Source organism: Peromyscus californicus, unplaced genomic scaffold (genome assembly GCF_007827085.1).
Source record: "Peromyscus californicus insignis strain IS unplaced genomic scaffold, ASM782708v3 Scaffold_16__1_contigs__length_79575227, whole genome shotgun sequence".
Classification (NCBI taxonomy): domain Eukaryota; kingdom Metazoa; phylum Chordata; class Mammalia; order Rodentia; family Cricetidae; genus Peromyscus; species Peromyscus californicus.
Genome location: NW_026294458.1, coordinates 49594103 through 49618793, shown reverse-complemented (window position 1 = coordinate 49618793; position 24691 = coordinate 49594103). Strand labels below are relative to the sequence as shown.

The 24691-nt window shown below is 33.4% G+C and overlaps 1 protein-coding gene and 1 pseudogene across 1 annotated transcript in view; both read left to right on the top strand.

Moving 5' to 3' along the window:
• The window catches only part of Cadm2 (cell adhesion molecule 2), a 974322-nt gene that overhangs the window by 243776 nt on the left and 705855 nt on the right, over positions 1-24691 (top strand). The gene's annotated exons all lie outside the window — the stretch shown is intronic.
• Positions 1907-2025, top strand: LOC128112312 (uncharacterized; annotated as a pseudogene).

The window sequence follows — 24691 nt, the reverse complement described above, 5'->3', positions numbered from 1 at the left end:
ACGGTGAACATGTCATTTTAAAAGAAAAATTTAAGGCTAACTGGGAGAATAATGCAAATTTAGACAATCAGTATTTTGTTACTATACAAAATGTAAGTGGATCATAAGATTGATTTATACTATCAATGGCTAAATTAATGTTTTTCACTGGTTAAAATGAGAAGAAAAAAATCAATTTAAATGATCATTTGGTCAAAATTAAATGAGCAAAAATAATTTTGGTGATCATATACTCATGATTTTCCAGCTACAATTAAAACAGAAATTTATTATTTAACACATAACTGTGACACTTATTTGAATACATATATTATTTGAAATGTAATGTATTTTATTTATGTTGAACTTTTTGCAAAGAAAACAAATAAAACTCTTTTTATCCACAACTAACATGCAGCCAGTTTCCTCAAAAATATTTAAAATTTCCATAAAAATCGAAGAACAAAACAAAACAAAAGCAGTTTCATTTCTCTCTCTGGATTTTTGCTTCAGGAATCCTGTAAAAGGTGTTTTAGCTGGTATTAATATAGTGCCTCTGTGTCCATGACAACCTGAGTCAAAGCACATCAGGGCTGAAATGATTGAACAATCAGAAAAATTATTTTGCCATTATTTATATTAAATTTAGAAATTAGACGTGTCTAAAATTATACTTCATATGATGTTCCTATGAAGGAGTGTGATCTATTAAAATAAAACAATAGTTGTTTTATAGATCCAATAAGTATGTTGATAAAAGTACTTTAGGGAAATCAAAATCAGGACAATTTAATTTTCTTGTTATTTTGGGAAAAACTTAGACTTTTGAAATGATGGTATCACTTTATATCTTCATTCTGTAGATATCTGTAAATATCTATGTGATTCTACTGTAAGTATTATGACAACATATAAGCAAATATCATATTTGTCTTTTTGGGTCTGGTTTACCTCACTGATGATAATTTTTTTTTCTGGGTCCATCAGTTTGTCTTTGAATTTCATGATTTTAATTTTTTTTTTTTTTTTTTTTTTTTTTGGTTTTTCGAGACAGGGTTTCTCTGTGTAGCTTTGCGCCTTTCCTGGAACTCACTTGGTAGCCCAGGCTGGCCTCGAACTCACAACGATCCGCCTGGCTCTGCCTCTCGAGTGCTGGGATTAAAGGCGTGCGCCACCACAGCCCGGCCCATGATTTTAATTTTTAACAGCTGATTAATATTCCACTGTGTAGATGTACCACTTATTCTTTATCCATTTTCTGTTGATGGACAAATAGTCTTTGTCCAATTTCTGGATATTATGAATAGGGAAGCAATGAATGTGGCTGAGGACATGTCTCTTGGTAGGACGAAGTGTCCTTTGGGCATATACCCAGAGTAGCTCTATTTCCAGTGTCCTGAGCTATTGACACACAGTAGCCATACAAGTTCCTACTCCCACCCACATGGATGAGCATTCCCCTTACTCCAAACCCTCACCAGCAAACTGTAATTTATATTTAAATCTTGGTCATTCTGACTGGAGTTAGGTGAAATCTCAAAGTAGTCTTGATTTATATTTCTGTGAAGAGGGTTTTTGGTTTTTTGAATTTTGTGTGTGTGTGTGTGTGATTCAATTTCATCATTATAATACTCAACCACAATCTTGTTGAACAAAAAAATCATGGTATATAAATTTAAGGAGTAAGGAGAACATGAGAAGAGTTGCAGGGAGAAATTAGGGAGGATTGTTGTAAATACAGTACTCATATATGAAATTCTCAGAGAATGGATTGAAAGTATCACAGCACAATAGATTTGCTCTGTTCAGGACAGAGCCACAGTCTTTAGTTTTTACATTTGTTGATAAGTATAAAACTTTAATTTTGAATGGATGAAAGTAGCTCTTGTTTCTTATATGAGGTGCCAATATGTTAAAACCCACTAGTGTCTACGGCCATACCACCCTGAACGTGCTGGATCTCGTCTGATCTCAGGAGCGAAGCAGTGTCGGGCCTGGTTAGTACTTGGATGGGAGACCACCTGGGAATACCGGGTGCTGTAGGCTTTAAAATTAATTTATTATAAAAAAATTATTATAAAATAAAACCAAACAAATACACTAGTTGTGGGTTCAAGTAGATGAAACTATATGCGTTCAGAAAGTACAGACTTAGAATTTCAAATTTCAAGTTGATAAGTAACTAGAGAGAATTTGAAATCTTAGAAAGAAGATAATTAGATTAACCAAAACATTTTCTTCAATGTTTCATACTAATATAAATATTATACTATATCCACCTCCTTTTCAATATCATCATTTATATTTTTCAAAGATTTCAAAAGTCTTAAAATGTTTTCCATGTATTTTCTAAAGTTATAGATGCTATTTTTCTTTATTTTAATATATTCTGATACTGTGACAAAATAGCAGATAATGTATATCCTTTTAACTTTTACTTTGTTCCATAAATTATCTTGAATTCTCATCAAGAAAGAAAAAGTGATTTAAGTGGTACAACTTATCACTTAGGTTTGTGCCCAACTGATTAAAGGGTCATTTCCAAAGAACTATCTTTCCCACATTAGTACTGTCAAGTGGCACTCCTTTATTACAAAAATCAATAATTACTCGCTTGAAAGTAATAATTCTTTGCATGTCTGAATGATATTAGGTTCTTCAGTGTGATTTTGTGCACATTATCCCATTTGGTCCTGAAGAGATACTGATCATTTAGTTATTCAGATGGAGTGGAGACATCAGAGTGTTCAGTCAGAACTAATGTCCCCTCAACCAAGGTGAACATACAGTTGATAGGGTCTTGCTTATAATGATGGAAGAAAAATGTTGACTCGTCCATTTCTATTGGAATTAAACCTATAAGAGTCAACATGATTTGTTTCCTGGATTACTTACTATCAGAATAAAAAAAAAGAACAAGTAAATTACATTCTAATATATTCAATCATTTATTGTAATATTGTTATTTAAGTACTTAATGGTTAAATATGTACATAAATTACTATGAAATTGATTATTTAAATCTAAATCTGATAGTGCATCTATACTCAAACATATCATTAAAAGATTACTATAATAACAAATATTTTCCAAGTTCATAACCTAAATTGGAAAGTATTTTCTCTACTCAAAAAATGTAACTCAAGACTTTGTTCAGACTAAGAAAAATATTTTTCAAATCTGCATACAGATCATCTTAAATATGTCTAAATTTCATTTTATTTATAAAAAGGCGAGTTCATGGTTAAGCATGCTTAAGGATTTTTTAACCTTTAGTGTATACAATGGTCTGGCAAAAAAAAATCTCAACATGCACAGGCTTTGTCTTTGATTGAAGGATAATATCTCTCTTGGGTGTTTTGAATACAACAAGGTAGAACAGTTGCCAAAACATTACTCAGCAAAAAATAGATAGATAGATAGATAGATAGATAGATAGATAGATAGATAGATAGATGATAGAAAAAAATATTTAAAAGAAATCATTAACTTCCTCTAGCTCAACCTCCTTTAAACCAAGTCTTTCTATTATGTATCATTCATAACATCACCTTAAATATTACTACAAACTATTTTAGTTCAATTGTTTCAGGCTTTTTTTATCTGCTTCATACATGTGCACACACACACACACACACACACACATACTGAAAGGGAAATGTGATGTGAAAACAGTTTCTACAGTGACACTTTCTTTCAGTTGTTTGTGCAATTTAACTATTATTTCTCATTAGCCATTATTTACTGTTTTACTAAGCTGTGATTTAGAGTGATAGCCTAAGTACAAATCTGCAGATACAATTCAATTCATTTTCCACTGGGAGTTGCCATCTGAAAGTACTGCTTTATGGGCCCCTGGGGATGTTGGACATTTTTTTTAGGTCATTGATTCAATTATATCTATTTGTTGAATAAGTCCTTCATTTCAACTCTTACCAAAATCCTGCAACCAAAGCATTAATTTGCTATAATCTGGAACACTATAGAAAATATTGTGGATCTTTGTTCCTTCTTTCTAAAGTGTAGCCAAGAGTTAGAATTTGATCGAGGGTAACAAATGATGATGAATTTGATTTCCACCCCATAAAGAAGACACACTGGATAAGTCCCTATTATTTTGTCTTTTTTACAAAAGACCAAAATGATACCTGGAATGAAGTAGCACTTTCAAGTCATATAAATGCTTTCCACATGATTATTTCCAATCAGGACTCTTGCCAGGAAAACAGAAAAACTGCTTAGGAGTTGGGGGAATCTAGACAACAAAATTGAAGTTGCCATGTGAACCTTCAAAGAAAAGAAAATCCCAATGTGCCTTTCACCAGGGTCAGTGCTTTGTGTAAGTCAAAAAATTGCAACAATCCTGAAATACTTGTATAGAAAGTGCACCAGCTAGCAGACAACTCATCTGAGGCTATCCTTGCCAACTTTTCCCTTTACTATGAGAGTGCCCATTGAATGTCTCTTATTGGAATTGACAACCTCATATGCCAAGTGATGGTATTTACTATGCTGTCATTTCTTATCTAGTTTCCTTCTTCAACTATTACATTATATGTATTCCTTCCATATAAAGATTACAATTTATACATCCATAACTATCACATAAATCACTACAGTGTAGAGGAGTGTGCTGCTAGCTTTGACTGCATAGTATTCAGACTCCACCATGTCCAAATAGGGATGTTATCAACTGGAATGATGATGATCTGTAGCAATATAGTCAAAGCTACATCTACCTAGTAAGTAGAGACAAGGGAAATAAAATTCTGGTTTCTCCCTTCTTATGTCTAGACTTTCCTCATACAATACACTGTGTATCTAGAAGCTTAATGCCACAAGTAGATTTAGTGTATGATTATGGCTGGGGGTTTTAAAAAAAATAGTCACCTTTAAAATTCTTCATGTATGATGTCATTGCTACTGATATTCATTGAATAAGATGAATGAAAAGTTCATTGTTACAATGCAGGGTCCCAGGCACATTTTATTTGGTGTGAAACAGTCTCCAGAGATATAAAAACAAACTCTTGGAAACAATTGTTAACAGCCAGTCTATAAGATTTATAACAGTTACCTAGAATATTAATAAACATATTTATACATGATAACTGAAATTATAGTGATTGAACAAGCAGTTTTAATTTGCTCAAAACAATTTGTGAAGGAAATAGAGTTTGGAATCTTAACTCAGTGGCTTTTAGGCTCAAAAAAAAAAAAAAAAAAAAGGAATTCTGACTAAGTTCCTTTCACCCAAAATAATCTCATTTCTTTGATGTTTATATTATTGTTCATTTGAGGGATCTAACTTACTGCAACAGCTTTACTTTGCGGTTCATTTGACTTTGTGTTTGTAACCATATTGGCTTATTGAAAAAAAAAAAATCAATGTAACATGTTTTGATCTCTTTATGATACAGTGATATTTAATCAAATCTAACAATTGATTTCCAAATGTGAAGTAATCTATATTATATTAACAATTAGAATGAGTTAATACTTACAATGTTGTATGTAATATTAAACCTTGTGAAACAAAGGTCATGGCTAAAAACATAAATAAATCTTATTGTGAAAAATATATATTAGAGAGATAAGAAGCATTAATCTTACCAACATTAGTATAATTCACCCTCAGAAAGCAACTTATAATAGAACAAAGTAGTGATAAGTATTTCATAGATGTTCTCAAAATGGCAAAAGAAAATATAAATTAAATAATAAAATTCATTTGCTATAATTATTATAAGTGTATATATACATGTCTGTATATGACATTTTCCAATTTCCCTAATAATACCCTGGCAGGTGTTTTTTATTATACTATACATTGCTCTATATATCTATTCAGTTAATCAGAAGTATTAAAATGTTTTTATTTTTTATTTTAAATTTTGAAACAATATTACCCTTGGAACACAAGATAGGATATTTCTGATACCCATGCATTGATTTCCTCCATGATAGCATTAGAGAAATAATAAAATATGCACATATAGTTTCCTTCTAAATTTAACAAATTATGGGATGTATAAAACAGTGTATTTATTAAAATATTTGTATATTTTTTAAAAATTATATATGTGATATTTTCTTCAAAATAATTGAATATTTCAATAAGTGTATTAGGCCATTAATTCAAGAGAGGTATTGGAATTTTGAATTTATTAGGAATTGACCACTAACTATGACATTTTTTAATTGTTTCCTTTTTTCGTTCCTAAATTCATTGATGTTAATTTAGCCATTTTACTTAATATTTTATCAGAATAAGCAGTGAAAATATAGAATACATTAATCTGATTCAACCATACTATAAATGGTTACTATACATGCTATACATTCTATACATGAATTAATATTTAAATGAGAGTGGATATAATAGCGATAACTGTTCAGTGTCTTTTAAAAGTTGTGTAGATGATTATTGAGTATAGTTGATAATACATACTGATTTTATTCCTTAGAATTATCAAATTCAGCCAAAATTGCACATCCTTGTAACATTATACAAAAACAATCTTAATCGGGCAATGATAGTACATGCCTTTAATTCCAGCACTTTCGTGGCAGAGGCAGGCAGATCTCTATGAGTTCTAGGCCAGCCTGGGCTACAGAGTGAGTTCCAGGAAAGGCCACAAAGCTAAACAGAGAAACTCTGTCTCAAAAAATGAACAAACAGACAAAAAAAAAAATCTGCTCAATTCCTTTAACATTTGAAAAAATCCTGATTAATAGTTCTTTTTACTTTGAAATATGAGCCCAATTAATTCATTGAAACACAAAATATTGTAAGATGGCATTTCTAATATGTGAATATTAAAACAACTTTGTTCAAAACAAATAAAAATTTTATTTCATTTTGTGTAGAACAATAGCTTTCCGATCTTTATTACACAGATGTGAGTTCTTAGTTCATGCCCATTCATATTTATTTATTCAAACATATTTATTCCACACATGAATGATTATTTGTCCTTTCCCTTCTGAACAAGGCAGTTATAACAATAGGCTTATATAATGGTTGCCTTCAAATACAAATGCAACATTGTAGATGTAACCAACTGTCTTATTAAATAAGAAACACAGAACCAATGCAAAAAAGAAAGTCAAGAGGTCAGAGCTAAGAGCTAAAACCTTACCCTTCCTCCTGCGGTGGTCCTACCTCTCCGAACCAGAGCTACTTCCTGTGTTAAAATCTTTATATAGAGTTTCTGGTCTGCCTTCTCATTGGTTGTAAACCCAACCACATGACCGCCTCATCATGGCCTGTCTCTATAGACCTCCAGGATTTCTATGATTGGTATTGAGATTAAAGGCATGTGTATCCAATACTGGCTGTATCCCTGAACACACAGAGACTTACCTAGCTCTGCCTACCAAGTGCTGGGATTACAAGCATACGCCACCACTGCCCTGCTTTCCTATGGCTTGCTAATAGCTCTGACCCCCGGGCAACTTTATTTATTAACATACACATAACATATTAATACAAATAAAATATCACCATACAACATGATTGAAAAAATATGTTAAATTATAAATGAACCAATACAAATATAAAAAGTCGAGGATAATTTCACTCTGTACTTTGGTTGAAAATAAAATATTTCATCAGATCATGGTCCAAAAAGCTACATGAGGTCATAGGGCACCATTCTGTTTACTAAGAAATTCCACCCTTTCCTTATGAGTGAATGAAAAGTAATAGAGAATGCTAATTTAATTTGGAGGAATCAACAATGAAAATTATGCAATCTGCTTTTTATATGGTAGATATTGTAAATGTAATAAGGTACATGGAAAATATTTCTATGGGGCAATTATTTAGCTTCAAGGGAAATAATTATTATCTTTCCTAGTTAATCTTTCTAATATTTTAATTAAAATTCTCTCTATGCTGTATTATGAAAAAAATAAACTAGTGTCAGAAATGTATTTATGTGATCTTATTTTAATGTTTATTTATTATTGATTTTCAACTTATTAAACCAAATCTTCATATAAAGCTATTTTCAGAAGTAAAACACAACTATTACTCTAACTAATATTTCACCACATGCTGAACATTTTAAAATTTTCAAGTGTTTTTAATTCTAAATAGATAGTATCTTATATATTTGATAGTCTAGACTGATAAAATGAAGACAATTAATAGCCAGGCCCATCCTAATTTTATCAAAATTAGCTGTATACTTAGAACATATTTATGCTAAAACTACTCATCAATTTTGAACTCTTGGGAGAAAACATTAAAATTTAACCACATCAGTTGTCTAATGGCTTTAGTGTGTTAAGTTGTACAAAAATCAATATTTGTAAGAATGAATGCTAATTCACTCAGGATTGTGGTAAATCAATATTAATTAATATCAGCACAATATCATGCCACATTTTAATTGAAATTGTAACACATTTAAAACCAAGATAACTTACCTCAGGCCTCCTTTAACAAAGGATAAAATTCAATATAACTAAATTATATATTTTTAAATCTTTGTAATTTAAATGTATCTAATGAATTTCTCTGATATCCTTAGCCCTACTCCTCAAAAAGTACTCAAAAGAGAACTGAAAATTATTAATGCATTGAGTAGACAATCATTACTAGTATATTCAGAGTTATTAACTCCAGTACTCATTTAGGTTACTTACAAATGAATCAGGATAGCTAACTTTGTAAAAAAAAACAAAACAAAACAAAAAAACTCTGTGAAGGATTCTCATTAAATTTGAAAGAATTGTATAAAACTCACATTGGCAATCACATGAAATAAATTTGCTATATAAATAGCTCAAATCCAATAATATTTTATTTAGTGAAATATTTTATTATTTCTATTTATGAAATATATGACTCATATATCAAATTGTATGGTATAGTTCTCCCCAACCACACCTACCACTTCATTTATTTTTTTATATTTGAACAACGTCCTTGCAAGTGTTTTGCAAAAATATTTTATGCATCAAATAGTAATGAAAATGTAATAAAAATAACATTGAACCATTAATGGGGTGAAGAAATAAGTATTTTTTTTACTGGTTTAAACATTGCACAATATAAACATATATGAATATGTCACATAACACCTCAACAATTTGTATAATTTTTAGGTTTTGTACATCACTTTGAATGCTTAAAAACAGGTCAGTTGCAAAAGACTCATTCATAAATGAAATGTGCGTGCTTTATCAGAAACCTTAAAACACTATATAATTATACAACTTTTGTAGGTATGTTTTGATTAAGTGCATTATTTTGTTTATTTAAGCTTTTATTTGATAAGCAATTAAGAAAAGCCTTATTACTCCTTTTCTATGGAAAACATTATTTTTCTCTGTTTAAATATAGAATAAATATATCAATGTTTTAAAAAGACACTTCAAAATAAGTCTATGAGAGAGTTTATTATTATTTAGAGACTATAAGTAAAAGGACATGAAGTGAATAAATGGACTCCACTTTAACTAAGGAGATTCATGTGACCTTGTCAAGATTCACCCACACTTGAAACACAAATCCATTGTTTTCTGATGTTTCAAGGTAAATTTAGTCTATCAATTAAAGGATTACCTCAAAGTAAGCCAACAGCAACTACAAGTTGCCTGCCCAGTGCTTGTTATTAATCTAGGTATTTATAAATAAATAAATATTAACTAATAATTGATAAAGCTAAAGTAATACTAAGAAAAATTCAAATGCTTATAGACAAATATTCTACTGCATAATATTAAATTCAAACATTTGAAACATTTTCAAGAATTTTCCATTTTAGTTATAATATTATACCAACATGCAACTTTTATATGTGATGTCTTTAAGTAATTCTCATTATTTTACACAGAAAGTGTTAAAAGTCTAAAAGACATCCTGGATGTCTTTAAGAGGCTCATTCATTAAAATATTCTCTGAAGAGGTCTGCGGATTACCTGGTCAAAATTAAAGGTCTTCTCTCTTTCCCTTGACCATTTATTTGTATATCTTTGCATAATACTTATCAACAATACATCATAAGAAGAATTTGCCATGTTAAATCTCATACATCCCTCATCACAATCTGGCTTCTCAACTACCTCAGATGGGGGAGTAGTTATGAAATTTAGCCCACAAGGAAAAGAGTCACCACGTATTCTTCTGATCTTTTATCAAAGCATCTCTTAGTGCTTTGACTTCTTAAGTTTTACAACCTTTCTGCATAAAAATGGCTGCCAGAGTTTATAAAACTACTCATTAGTGCAACAATAAATCATTGTAAATTGTATCTGCCATCAAATGACACTGACTATCTTGACATATAAGCAGGAAAAAAAAATAGAATTTCTGAGATCACATGATTTCAATGCCCAAAATGATCATATGACTGGTTATGTTGCTTAGAAGTTTAATCCCAGCAATCAGAAGCAGATAGATTTCTATGAATTTGAGGCCAGCTTAGCCTATAAAATATTTCATGCCACCCTAATACTACATAATTAGATACTGTCTCAAAACAAATAATAAAAGAAAACAGAAAAAAGAAATAATACAAACAAAACAACAACAACAACAACTAAAAAGATAAATATTCTGAAAAGAAAATCATTCTGTATTTCAAACTTTGCTACCATTCAAGCTACTTGGCTTTGCATATTTCTAGCAGAATGTTAGTGTTCACTTAGCACAGTTACCTGGATACAATGTTCCTTATTGATACACATACAATAGGTGTATGATTGCATGGGAAATGTATGCAGATGTGTGCATACATGCTACTCTCTTAGAAATCAAAGTTATTGTGTGGTTATGATCAGGTTTTGGCAAGATAAATGTAAATTTCTTCCTCACTGAGAGTTATGCTCCTGGATCATGTTTGAGGCTTAGTTTCTTGATGACCGAAACTTTCTTACCCTCTTGTCCTCACAAATCCATATCTTTCCAAGTTCCCTTTTCACCATTCTTGATTCCCTTAAAGGGGCAGCAAGGATCTATTTCCTCACTTCTCTTCTCTTTTATTGTTTGTTGCTCTCTATTATGCCTTTCATCTTTACAGATGAAAAGTTTCCATAACTTCTTTGTAAAACTTTTCTGATGTCTCCAGTACTTACTTGCTCTTTCTTTCTTTCTTTCTTTTTTTTTTTTCATTGCCTTACATACACGACTGAACTCATAAGCTGGGTCATCCAAAGTTTCCAGAAACAGAAACTTGGAGTGAAGAAACTGAACAATCCAGTGTTCTGTTCAGAAACCAGATAATAAGTAGGATAATAGGAATGTGTAATTTCATAAGGAAGTCACTGACCTCTTAATACTTCTACTATTAGATATTCTGTGAATCATAACTAAGTATTCTATAATTTGATTCTGACAATTTTGTTAGGATACTCAATAACAGTGTTAAAGCTCTGGAAATGCCCCCTTTCAGATGCCACTGGCATTTCCTAGGCTGTGACTACTTCAGACTGAACTGAATTTCTGAAGTCTTTTCCTATGTTCAGTTATAACATTTGTTCTCTGTGTTATGGTGGCCCTTGTTGGTTTTTTATGAATTTGATGCAAGTTAAAGTTATCTGAAAGGATAATCTCAACTAAGATGACTCCTCCATCAAAACTTCACATTTTTGATGGATGATTGATATGAAGGAACCCAGCCACTCTGGGTTGCGTCAACCCCGAGCAAAGGGTCCTGCCATATAAAAGGAAGCCAAGTGAGCAAGGCTCAAGAAGCAAGCTTATAAGCAGTGTTCATTCCTGGCCTTTGCTTCAGTTCTGCCTCCAGCTTCCTGCTTGACTTCTTGCCCTAAGTTCCATGGTGATGATATGAGACCGGAGAGCAGTAAGCTGAAATAAACCATTTCTTTCCTAAGTTGCTTTTGGCCATGGTGTTTTATCACAGCAATAGAAAGCAAATTAAGAAATATGGATATAATTTATTTACTTTTGTCCACTTTTATTAAGACTATTACAAAGGATATGAATTAACATCTAATCCGCAGAGATTAAAAAAAAAATGAGAAGTAGGGAAGAGTGCAGGGCTGCATGTTGGCTCTGACTTCCTCTGGTGTTCAGTTAATAATGATGTCTGCACGTTGTCTTGGAGATTTTACAGAAGCTTCATAAGTTAGACATTGTAAATTGCCCGTCTTGACTCATAATCAGATCAACTTTAAGCCTGTCTGTCCACCCACTTTGGAGTTGAAGAACACTATTTAGCTTCCGAACTACCTTGTCATGGTTTCTTATTTATGGTTAACTCATTCCTACTGGGAAGTTATCTAATGGTCTTCGGTCACCTATTATCTCATGATGACATAAAAATGTCCATCACTTCCAAGATTCAGTTTTTTCTGTTTTTTTTTTTTTTTTTTTTTTTTTTTTCTCCAGGAGATGTGTGCCAAAAAATAAAGGCAATAGAAAAATATCCAATTCAGAATATTGTCATTTATTTACAAATATGAAAAGGTTGTGATGAAACAAAGCAGGCAGCGGCATGCAACTCAAGTAACAATAGCGGTTCTGATCATTTCTTCGTTAGAAGGAGGAAGGGATGGGCAATGTACAGAACACAAACATGGGCAGTGGGCAGAGCTGTCAGACCTGAGCTCTCAGTTTTGACTGATGGCTATACAGCTAGCTGAGGAATGAACGACCTACCTCTCTCAATCCTCATGTCTTCCGATTGACCAACAGTGCTTCCCACTGGCCAGTTTCACCAGGCGTGACAGCCAATGCCTGACATAATTCCTGCAGTCAGCTTCCCAGATCTAAAGCCATTTTTTAAAGGATGAAGGCGTCTTTGTAACGATCACGGGATTATTTTATCTTAGACATTAGAGGGAATAAATACTACTACAACTTAATTGTTGCAGTATTTTATTTATTGGGTATAATATAAACTATGCATTAGCCACACCAAAACATTTAATTTTTTTCATCATAACATGTAGAAGACAGTAACATGGAATTTATTGCTTAAATGGGAATGTGGCAGTCATTTTTGCTTCTTCACACTCTCCACCCCTCATATATGGTATATTTAGCATGACATTTGAAATACAGTCCAGTGTTAAAGCTCCCCAAACTCATATCAAACACTATTGTTATTATCCCAATAGATAATTTTGCACTCTTAGGGGGAGGCTTCATTCATGGAAAGGTTAGGCGCAGCATGACTCAGCAAGACCTAGTCTGGCTCTCAACTCCACTGACACTGAGGACAACCTCCCTGGCTGAGTGAATGACTGACAGCTGTGTCTGCAAGTTCTGAAGCTCTTGGACCAACCCCTTCACAGCTAGATGTTTCAGCTGGGTCCCTCTTTAAAATCCCGTTCTCTGAAATACTGAGCACAGAAGTAAGTGCCTGCCTCACAGACATCTTTTTGAGAACTGAACAAAACACAGTTCCTGGGAAAGACCTGGCGTATACAGAACAGTACAGATACCATTTCACAGCCCACATCTCACTCAAAACTTGGCTTTCGCTTAACTGCTAGGACTCAAGTAGGAATAATTTACTTTGCGAACAGTAAAGATAAATTCTTACCTTGTCTATTATTTAGCTCATTCCCCTTTGGCTGTTACATTTTTCTTTAATTACTTTAAGGCAGGGTCTCACACTACCATTCATGCTGATTTAGAAGCTCAATATGATGCAGAATGTCCTCAAACTTTTGACACTACCCCTGTCTTAACCTCCTGGGTGCTGAGATTATAGGAATGATTCACTATAATGTGCTATTTCTGGCCTGTTAATCCTACTTCCCTATATAGAGAAATATTATCCATGCTGTTTTTATGTCTCCATAGATACAATAACGTTCTAGAAAATCTCTCTCTTTTTTTCCGTGTAATGGATACATTGACAAGACTTGTCAAATTAATTTATTTTTCTGAACCACACTAGCTCGGTATGTGAAAATACCTAGACTGTCCTTAAACTGTTCTGAGAATTGATGTCCATTACCGTAAGGAAATCTAAGCACAGAGCATGTGTCGATGTGTTTCTCTTTCCATTTGGACGGCAATTCTATTTCCTGGCTCAGCTTCTTGGCTCAGCATCCCTGATGCCCTGAGTCCCCACCATGAGTCCTTCCTCTCCTGCAGCTCCTATTTAGCAGCTCTCTCTTCCCCTGTGGGCCTCTCCTTGACAGTTTCTCTTACAGGCCTATTTCCATTGGAATTTCTCTTGTGTTTTCGTGGCATCGCTCTGCCACTTGTCCCAGCCCCTGCCTACAAGGGAGGTGTCATTTTCATCTGTCTGGGAGATAAAATAGAGCTTCCTGATCAGCAGGACCTGTAGGATTGAAAGTCTGCATTTATGAGCGATATCAAGCTTTTATGAGGACTATAAATCTGCCAGAGGTAATGCACCTGTGGAAACCACAAGTTTCCTATCCAAGAAGTGCTGCAGCTCTGAGGCCAAAGGCCACATCTAAACACATACACAATGAATTTTTAGACAGTGACTCTTTCCAAAGTGTTATGAAATAGTTCTGCTTCCAAAAGGGAAGCTGTGGATCTTCAGCGCTCTCTCAATTGTTTTTACCTTCCCTCTCCCAAGAAAGTCATTATTTACAAAGTCCTTTTAGTGCTAAGAATGAATATATCTGATTAGCACAGAAGGTTGTAGATTGTTAAGTCATAAAGTCCTTTCAGTGCTAAGAACATCTATGTTTGATTAACACAGCTTCATGACATATTTAACACCCACTGCTACTTTGTAACCATTTTGCATCCTCTATTGCTTTTCCAATATTGAACTGATGTAAGTGGCATCTTACCACATTGGAAAAAACAGTTCTGTTTATTTTCTGTTGTTTTGGTTTTGATTTTCCCTCTGCCACTTACCTTCTTGGGCAACTTAAAAAGGATACATTTGTGTCAGTGTTTATAGAATATCATCTGAAAATACTTTTTTATTGAGCCCACATTCAGGGGAGATTTACCATGTGTCACAGATGCTTCTAACCAGCTCACACACATTAACTAATTGTATTTCTCTAGCCTATGTAAGTACTAAATTCAAACAATTCCATTTTATTAATTAGAAAATTGAGGAATTTCCCAAAGTTCATGAAGCCAGTTAATGACACATCTGTGTTTTAATTATAGGCACTGTTCAGATACAATTTCTTAACCTTTCCTGCAAATTTGCAGCATTAAATGAAGTTTTAACATTGGCTCCAACATGTACAGAATTAAAATATCTCTATTGCTGTTGTGAATTGAATTATAACATACTTGTGTACCTCTACAGCCTGAAATAATGCTAAAAATAAGGAAGAAATAAAAGGAAAAATAGACATTATTTTTCTCCTCTAATAGGTCTTACCATATTTTATTTAAATTTTTTATTCATTTTCTATAACAACCACATATTCCTACTCTCACCCCTCCTTTCACTTCCTCCCCAGCCTCCCCTGCCTCAACCCACTCCCCATCCTCTCCTCCAAAGGGTAAGGCTTCTCATGGGGAGTCAGCAAAGCCTCTTACATTCAGTTGAGGCAGGACCACACCCCTCCCCCAGCATCAAGGGTGAGCAAGGCATCTGACCATACATAATCAGCTCCAGAAATCCAGCTCACGCTGCTGTAAAAAACAATGACATGAAATATGCAGGCAAATGGATGGAACTAGAAAATATCATCCTGAGTGAGGTAACCCAGACTCAGAAAGATAAACATAGTGTGTACTCCACGCATAAGTGGATATTAGATTCAAAACAAAGGATAATCAGATTATCACTCTTTATTAACAGTTAACTGTTAGTTTTGTAAGGAGTTGAGAATTATGCTTAGTATCTGAAGATGTTATTTTAAGTTGTCTTCCTTTGGTCAGAAGATAAAGTTGGTGTGTTGGCCAGTGTTAGCATTCAGGGGATCTTTGTCATTGTTGATGATAGATTTCCTAAAGGATGTGAGAATGAGTTTGGGTAACTTGTTCATTTTGCTATCTGTTTCTTCTTCTCAAGATTTTTATTTCCTTCAAAATCCTTATATGTCATATTTTCATGATAGAAAAAAGAACATAGAATTAAGTTACAAGGTACAGGTAGTTTACTAGTATGTAACATGTGATATATTTACTGTTGGATTTAGAATTCACAGTCTTATAACCTTTACTTTCTTTTTCCTTAAAAATAGAAAGACTGTACCCATTTCAAAATAATTTTAATTCATAGATGCAGTTAATGTAAATATACATAGAAATGTACAAGGAACAGTAAAGGGTAAATGCAGGAATTTCCATTTTTCTGGAGTCGTGGGTTCAAAATCACTGAAGGTTACTGTCAGATAGAGGAAGCCACACATCCTATCTATCCCTGCTCATGTGTGGGACACACCACTAATGACATGAAGGGGCTGGAAGATACCTTCTGCTTAGAATTTATTGTACATGACACAGAAAACAGTTAATACAGCACTCACCAAAGCCTGGCAAAAACAAACAAACAAACAAAAATACTATAAATGAATGTGCTGGTTATTAGTGCCCTAGTAGTTAATGTTCAGGTCATTTCTTACGTTGTTGTTGATGCTGCCACTGCTGCTGCTGTCCATAGAAGTTTCTGACACCTTGCTTATTTTCTCAGAAGCTTTCATCTTCAAGTCCCACTGACTGGTACTCAAATCAGGCCTGCTCTCACCGTCCCTGTTTCAAGCATGTCCGACTGTTTCACAGGAACAGACAATACTCTGAAAAAGAGTAGAAACATGCACGGAGTAGAACTTAAGTCTACTTGCCCAAAGTATGTGCATGTCTTGTGAATGTTTAGACTGCCAGTTTCCAGCACAAAGCCAGAAGAAGTAGACAAAATGTCCTCAGATCTGCCCTTGTAGAGTGAATAAACGTACTCTACACAGAAGGATTCATAAGGGCTCAAAATTAGTGCGTTTGGCTTTAATTTCTCTTCTCCATAGTAAAATGCTGTTTCACCGAACACTTTAAAATTTGAGCTCTCTCAGCGTTGAAGTTTTCTTGGGCCACTCTGTTCTTAGGGTGTATCCTCTGTGCAAGTCGGAACAACAATTAAAAGAAGAATGAAAGATGGCAGTTTATGTGTGTCAACAAGAGCTTTTTCTCCAGACTTTATTATTTTTCATTTTTCTTTCATATTAGAAACAGAGAGATACACAGAACCCTATTCCAAAGCGAAGGCAGTGGAGTGTGCAAATGCCTGGCCCTGTCAAAGTGATAGAGTGAAGATGCAGAAGAGATAATGGAAACTTTCTTCTCTGTGAGGACCTGAATAAAGAAGCCATTGCTAGTCATTCATCAGCATTGATTGCCTTGGTGCTTGCGGTGTAGATAGGAACTTTGGGCTCACAAAGAGAGAATGAACAAGCACAGTGATCGACTTTAGGGAATCTCGTTAGCTTCTGCTTACTTCTAACGCATAGCAAAAACATGTGGTGACCAAAACAGTTAAGTCCCGAGGGTGATGAAGGACAGTGATAGAGACAGTGGCCCCTTCATGTGTTCTACCTGTGAAATTTACTCTAAGAGGAACATTCACCCAGTGAATGCAGCTTTTGTGATTCATGATTAATTTGGAATATTTTGATTTGTCTCCTAATCATTTGTGCTGATCAAAAAAACGTAATTTCATTCTCAGTAATGGTTTAGTGACAAATAACTTCACTGAAATACAATTTACTGAGCACGTGTGAGCCTGCATACTATAATTTATTTCTTGTAAAGAGGTGTTCAGAAGATGTAAATGATGCCTTCAGTAGTTTCCAGTTTTATTTTCCCTTAAACATTTACAAATTTTACATGCCAGAAAACATGTACAAATTTTCATTACATTGAGTTATAGGAGGGCTTGCATGTTTGCTTTGGACAATTTATACAAGCAAAATGGAGTGGAGAACTGAGACAATTACCCAAATCACTCATACCAAAGGAATACAGTGGCTCCAATCATTTAGATACAAAATTTCAAATCAAAGTGTTTCTTTGACTTGAATGATATGGGCAATTGTCTCAGTGCTCCATTACTGCTGACGATAGATTTCCAATCCGATTATGGGTTTAACACAAGATGGGAGAAATAATAACATGCAATTGTGTTTCGAGATCTTGGCTCATTCTGAACTCATTGTCCCAGGGTTCCATACTACAGACACAATCAGAAAGGTTAGTCATCTTTCAAAGAGGAGTGACTTCTTAAAGCCACTTGAATGTTATTCAGACCAGAAGAGCAGAAAATCCTTTCTTGTTTCATTTGCTGTTTCAAAAGTCCTTTTGCCTCCATGCATTTTAAATATTTTCTCTCTTAAATGACCCAGGTTTCTTTGATCAGTGCAATTGGACAAAGAGTGTGATTTTTCACAATAAATGTGCAAAATACTTGACTTCAGTTATTTTTGCATAAGTGTATATGATTCTAGCATATCTTTTTACCCTTACATTTTAGTTTATATAGTAAATAAAAGCCAAAATTCTAAGATGATAATTGTTATGTTGAGTACTGACATGGGAAAAAAATTCGAAAATAACTTTCAATTGTTTGATATTATCCTTGTCATTTGAAATTTCTAGAAAAGGTCCAGGTTTGGCTGATGAACACATTATGTGTATGGAATACCTTTTTCTTGAAAAATAAAATAAAATAATAATACACTCAATCAAATGTTTGATGTGCTGATGGCTTTGGCTTTTTAAGCAATTGTGGCTGCTGTTATATCAAGTCTAAATTCTATCACATGGACACTCAAGTTCCATTGGAGGATGTACCAATGGTTCCCTCTGATTCCAGCCTTTTCAGTTACCACATGTGTATATCATATTTTAAAATAGACTAGACATAACACAGCATATCTTGAGGTTATGTCCAATTTCTAGTACATTGTTTTTTTTCCTATTCCTCTTCCCTCATCAAAAGAGCCTAATGAACACAGTGATATGTATGATCTTAAATCTTCTGGAAGATCAGAATTATTTGCAGAGCAAATCATGAACACATTATAGTTTTTCAGAAGTTGTTGGTAAGGAACTCTTTGTTGAGTGCTTAGCTCTATGGTTTTGGAAGTTGAATTCATGAGGAAATCTCTAACCAGTGAGTTTGCGATCCATTCTCAGACCTCTGACAACAGAATGATTTCTTGGACTGTAGAGCAAATTATGGTGAAAAACTAGTTTTGATAGGTTTTTTTTCCTCTCATTTTTATGAAAAAAAAAGGTGTCTTATTTAGTGGTTTACCCATTCTATTGTTTCTAATTATCTTTGCTACATTTCAGTGACATTTCTGATCACTTTTTTTTCTGAACTCCATTTCTGAATCAGCATAAATATGTTGACTCTCATGAGCCACTGATTGTTCATGACCTCTTTTCTATCTAACATGAGTAACCCTCTGATAAAATAGATACGCATTTTTGTAATAAACATTGTATTTTACTTTATATGATATAGTAAATTCAATGCTTAGTTATGCAATACGAATATAGTTACATCTGCTTAACAGCACAAAATACTTGCAATACACTAAGATGGCATTTATATTCACAGAAGGTTGTATTTCAGGTCTTTAGTAAATTAACTTACAAAAGAGTGCACAAATTTATTCAGCAATTGAAATACACCTCAAATAAAATAATACAGATAAAATAATTATATCAGTGATATCACAATCTTCTCAGTATAAGGTTGCAAAATTGTCTTTTTTAATTTTATTAATATTGTTGTCATTACTTTGTGGTAAGATATGATATTGTGAATATAAAATTCAAGTTACTTTTAAGAAATCATTTAATCAAGTCAAACCTCACAAAGGAATGAAAATTATCAAAGAAAGTTCACAATCACAAATGTGTGTTTTCATCTTCTTTGTGTAGCTCTATGGCTTTCTGAAAATGACACACAAACCATGCCGATAAATACACAAATAAAGCTCATGAATGTAGCTAGTTTTAGAGCCAGGATATTAAACTGCATCAGAGTTCAGTGAAATCAAACTGCATATATTCAAACCAAGCCAAATTGCTCTTGACTGAAATGACACATTAAATATCTAATATACTTTTAGATTTTTTAATATAATTCATGTTAGATGTTATAATTTTCTATCAATAGCTGAGAAAACGTTGAGTTTCAGTTTTGGCATTCAGCAATCTAGACTCTTAATGACAGGTCTATTCTGACATCTGTCAAATTATTGATTAAATATTCTGAGGAGAATAGACATCAAATTGACATAAATTGCTTGTTCAATGGCATTAAATTTTGTTTACTTCATGAGGCTGAATTTACCTTATTCTTGAAATTTTTTATCACAGAGCCATGATTAGTGATAAAACTTATTATAATAATTATGTAATGTACAAAGTGTTCTGTAAAGAGGCTGTGTAATTTTAAGTCAGTATTTTGAAGGCAGAAGCAGGAAGACTATATGTTCAAGGGCAGTGTCAACTAGATGAGATGTTCATTCAAATAAACAAACACAACAAAACTATGAATTTAATATTATTTACCTACTATTGGTGAAATTATTAAGGCTACTCCACGTAGTTAAAAGGGAGGTTTATTAGTGGCGTAACTTACAAATGAAGGGATAGGTAGGTTGCAGGGTGTGGGGAAGGTGTGTCGCAGTCCAGCGGTGTTCTCTGGAGAACTCTGCTGGGTCTGCTTGCACAGTCCAGGGTCCAGGAACAGAGAGAAAGCCGCATCTGGATCTCGGGTCTTCAGGGCCCTCTCTTGGCCCCACCTTGTAGGCGTGACAGTTACCGAAGCCTCAATGGGGGTTGGAACTTCCAGATAAAAGCTGGAATGACTACCCACTACAACCTACGATGGTGTGAAAATTGAAACATAGGAAGAACTTCTCAAGATTTTAACTTTATGTTGTTGGACTAGGAATTAAATATCCTGATGATCAAGAAATTTCCCAAATACAAATAATTATCCTCTAACAACTGCTCTAAATCTTTATGGTATATCTGTTATTTTTATTTAAAAAGAACAAAACCAAAAAGATGCCACAGAAATTTTTGCTAGGATTAAAATAAAAATGTCCACATGTATTAAATAGTGTAAGATTCTTGTGTAAATATGTTACTGTAAAATCTTATTACTCAGAGGAGTATGGTGGTGCACACTTACTTTAGAGGGCTAGGAAGACAGAGGAAGGAAGATCTCTGGAATTCACTGTCTAGCCAGCCAGCCTATCCTACTTACTTAGTGATATATTGGCCACTGAAGAACCATGTCTCAAAAAAGACATCATGGATGGCTCCTGAAGAAAAACATCCCAGGTTTTCCGTATGCACGTGTATGTATATGTGTAGATATGTATACTCGTATGTGTACACATGGGACCACATATACACATGAACATACAGAGACAAAATTGTTACTGTTAATTCAATTGTATAGCTAGCAATATCATATGCGCTGCATACAAATATAGACATTGTCTCAAATTACTATGAAAGCATAATTTTTGAAGTCTCCCTGCCTAACTAGCAACTCTTCTGTATTCATACTCAAATGAAGTTCCTCCAAATGATGGTCTCCTGTTGAAAATTCCTATCATAGGTTTTCCTAACAAGCCTACCAGCAACATTCTATTCTATTCTGTAATTACCATTGCATTCTATTTTTAGTCAGCAGTTTAGAATCCATGATCTTCTAGAACTTACACTTTTTTAGAGGAGATTTCAAAAGATTGAATAAAATGTCACTTTGTTTATATGTACTACTTTCTCTGATAATACTAAAATGGAAGATGACATTCTGAATATTTAAATTCATTACAAGGCATATTTACTTAATTCATATCTCTAATCCTTTTGAAGTACCCCATCCTTAACATTTATATTGTTATTACTTTCAACTTAAGTTTCTTCTTGGGGAAATTATGGATGGAGATGGGCTTTATGGGTTCTTCATGTTGTCTGATACCATTCCTTATGAAAATACTCACCCATGGAAATGACCATATTCTGGTCCATACTTTAACCACAGCTGGAAGAAGATTATAAAATTTTGTTGTATTTTAAATTGTCTCTAGAGACTTTCCTGTTTATTCTGGAGATGTTTCTTTTGAACTCCAAATCGAGATCTGAAGCTTACCTGTAAATTATAGTCATTGTTTACCACATACCAAATATTATGAAATGAGGAAAATTACACTGGTGACACTTCTTCCCATCCCCATGCCTTCTGTAATTTCCTACATTCCAAAGGTCTTCAGTCATATGATAAATTAAATGTTACTGCTTCATAGAGTGTATGTAGATCAGTGAGTTGAAAATCTTGTACTTAAAAAGGCATCAAACATAAAATAATCTCTTGCTTCTACGAACATAATTTTTACTGACCTAACTTTCAGACCAAAGTTTGCTGTTAATCTTCAGATTCTTCTCCTTTTGAAGTCCCTTTTTGGACTTTTGACTTGTTTTGCTTGACAGCTCATATAATAACTACTCATTTTCCACAATAAATTTTTCAACAATCAGTTTGTTGCTTTATATAATAGCTTCAGAGCTTCTCATGGAGATGTATATCTACTCTCTCAATTACATGGGAAGGTTCTTACTGAACCAGAGAATAGCACCACTGATTTTCCTTAGGTCCACTATTACAGCTATAGAGTTATCTTTTGATGTAGTGGTTCCCATCATGAATTAATAAACATTTTACTTTGTTCACAAAGTCCATTCAAAATTATTATTTGCCTTAATAGCATTCAATTTGAGTGTGCCGAGTATATTTAGTTTGAAGCAAAACACTGCAATGTGGTAAGAAATATGAACTTGAGTGAAAACAATAATGTTAAAAAAACTTACAACCATTCCTGTACAAACCATCTCTCTAGGGCTGGCAAATAGCTTGGCAGGCTAAAGCACTGGTAGCACCAGCCTACAGACTTGAGATTAATCACTGGAGGCATGGTGGAAGGAGAACATCGATGGGTCAATATTTTTTCCTCATATCTCTCGACATGTGTGGTATACACATAGCCTCCCATACTCTGCACATGAAAATTTCTGGGTTAAAAACAACATATTATATACTTATTCAAATGGCATATATTTTATTGTTATTGAGGATACAGTGGATATGTTTTTAGGTATTTAGAATGATATTATTTATCTTAAATTTTATTTAATCAGTTCTTTTTAAAGGACCTTTTATAAAGCTTTTTCTTTTTTCTTTTTATTAAGAGATTTTCTATTTGTTTTACAAAGCAGCCACGATTCCTCTGTCCTGCCTCCTCCCACCCTCTAGCCTTCCCCCGATCCCACCCCCCCATTCCCACCTCCTAAAAGGCAAGATCTCCCCTAGGGAGTCATAAAGCTTTTTCTTATTTCCACTAATTTCTTCTATCTTTCCTTTAAAGTTATCAAATATTTCAGATGGATGAATGTTTGAGAATGTTATAGTTCTTAATACACCCAGGTTAGTCTACTTCAAAAACCTGGTATTATTACTGACACCCAAATTGAAAAAAAAAAATTACTGAATGTCCCATATACCTGAATTCTTCCAAACATATGGCTACAATAGGCAAACAGACCTGCCCCCAAGCATTGATAATACTGCCATAGAATGTTAAGAAGTGGCACATTCTAATACACACTAGCTTTTAAAGGTAGAATTTACATTTTGCTTAATGTAATTTAGTATTTAATAGCATCTATATTTCATAATAAATTAGCTACATTCCTGAAATTGTATAATTTGTCCAAGTGAGCCTACATGAGCTATTTCCAGTATCTAACTGAAATAGACTGAACTCTGACTTTGCTAAGGCTGCTTTGGAATGTCATTTAAGCTCTGTGTGTCATGAGGTTCTTCTTCAGTACAAATTGATTAAGGTTACATATGTAAAACCTTCAGAAAAACATTGAGAACAGGGGAAGTACTGGCTGGTGCATAATAATTTTTGTGGATCTGGTTTTTAGAAAAATACCTAACCTTGGTTAATCCACATTAACTTTAAATTAGTATATTATTGTTACAAATATATATTTTTAGATTCATAAAATAATTTCAAAATATTTCATTAAAATTATTCATTTTGTCGTATCTAAGCTGTTTACATATTAGTTTTCCTTATAAATGATATTTATGAACTTTTCCTACTGAAGCACTTTAAAATATAATGCCTGTGAAGAATATTCCAAATTATAGTGTATTATGTAGAACACTTTGAAACTTTAAATGGGGAAAATAATTCTTATTCATAGTTTTCATTTTTGCCAAACTCTTTCCTCTATATCCTATAATAAATATATGTTCTCCTGGCCTCTTTTCTCTGCCCTCCAGTATTAAGTCTGAAGAGACATTATTATTCATTCACATGTTCAGAGGTAGCTGTTTCTATGTTAATAGAGCCAAAATTGTCAACTTTTCAAACAGTAACTTGTTTTCTATGCCCTAGGGTTTGAAAGAAAATAGTCTCATAATGGAAAATAGTAAGCAGACTTTCTGAATGCATAAATGTCTTGATTCTTTACCAGGCTATGCTGTGCTACCTGGCTATAGGTAGCGAAATGGTCCTCTAAGAATATCGAATGGCCTATGTGGATGAACATCCATGAATAATAGTATATTATTTTTCTTAATGAGTTCTTGTAGTCTCAGAATTAAGCTTTTCAAACATGGAGACATTACTCTCACCTGGAATTGTTTTAAATTTTAAATAAAAGTAAGTGGGTTTAGAAGTGTTTTAATGAAGAAAGATGATTTTATGACTACACTAGTCTAAATATTGAACACCATTT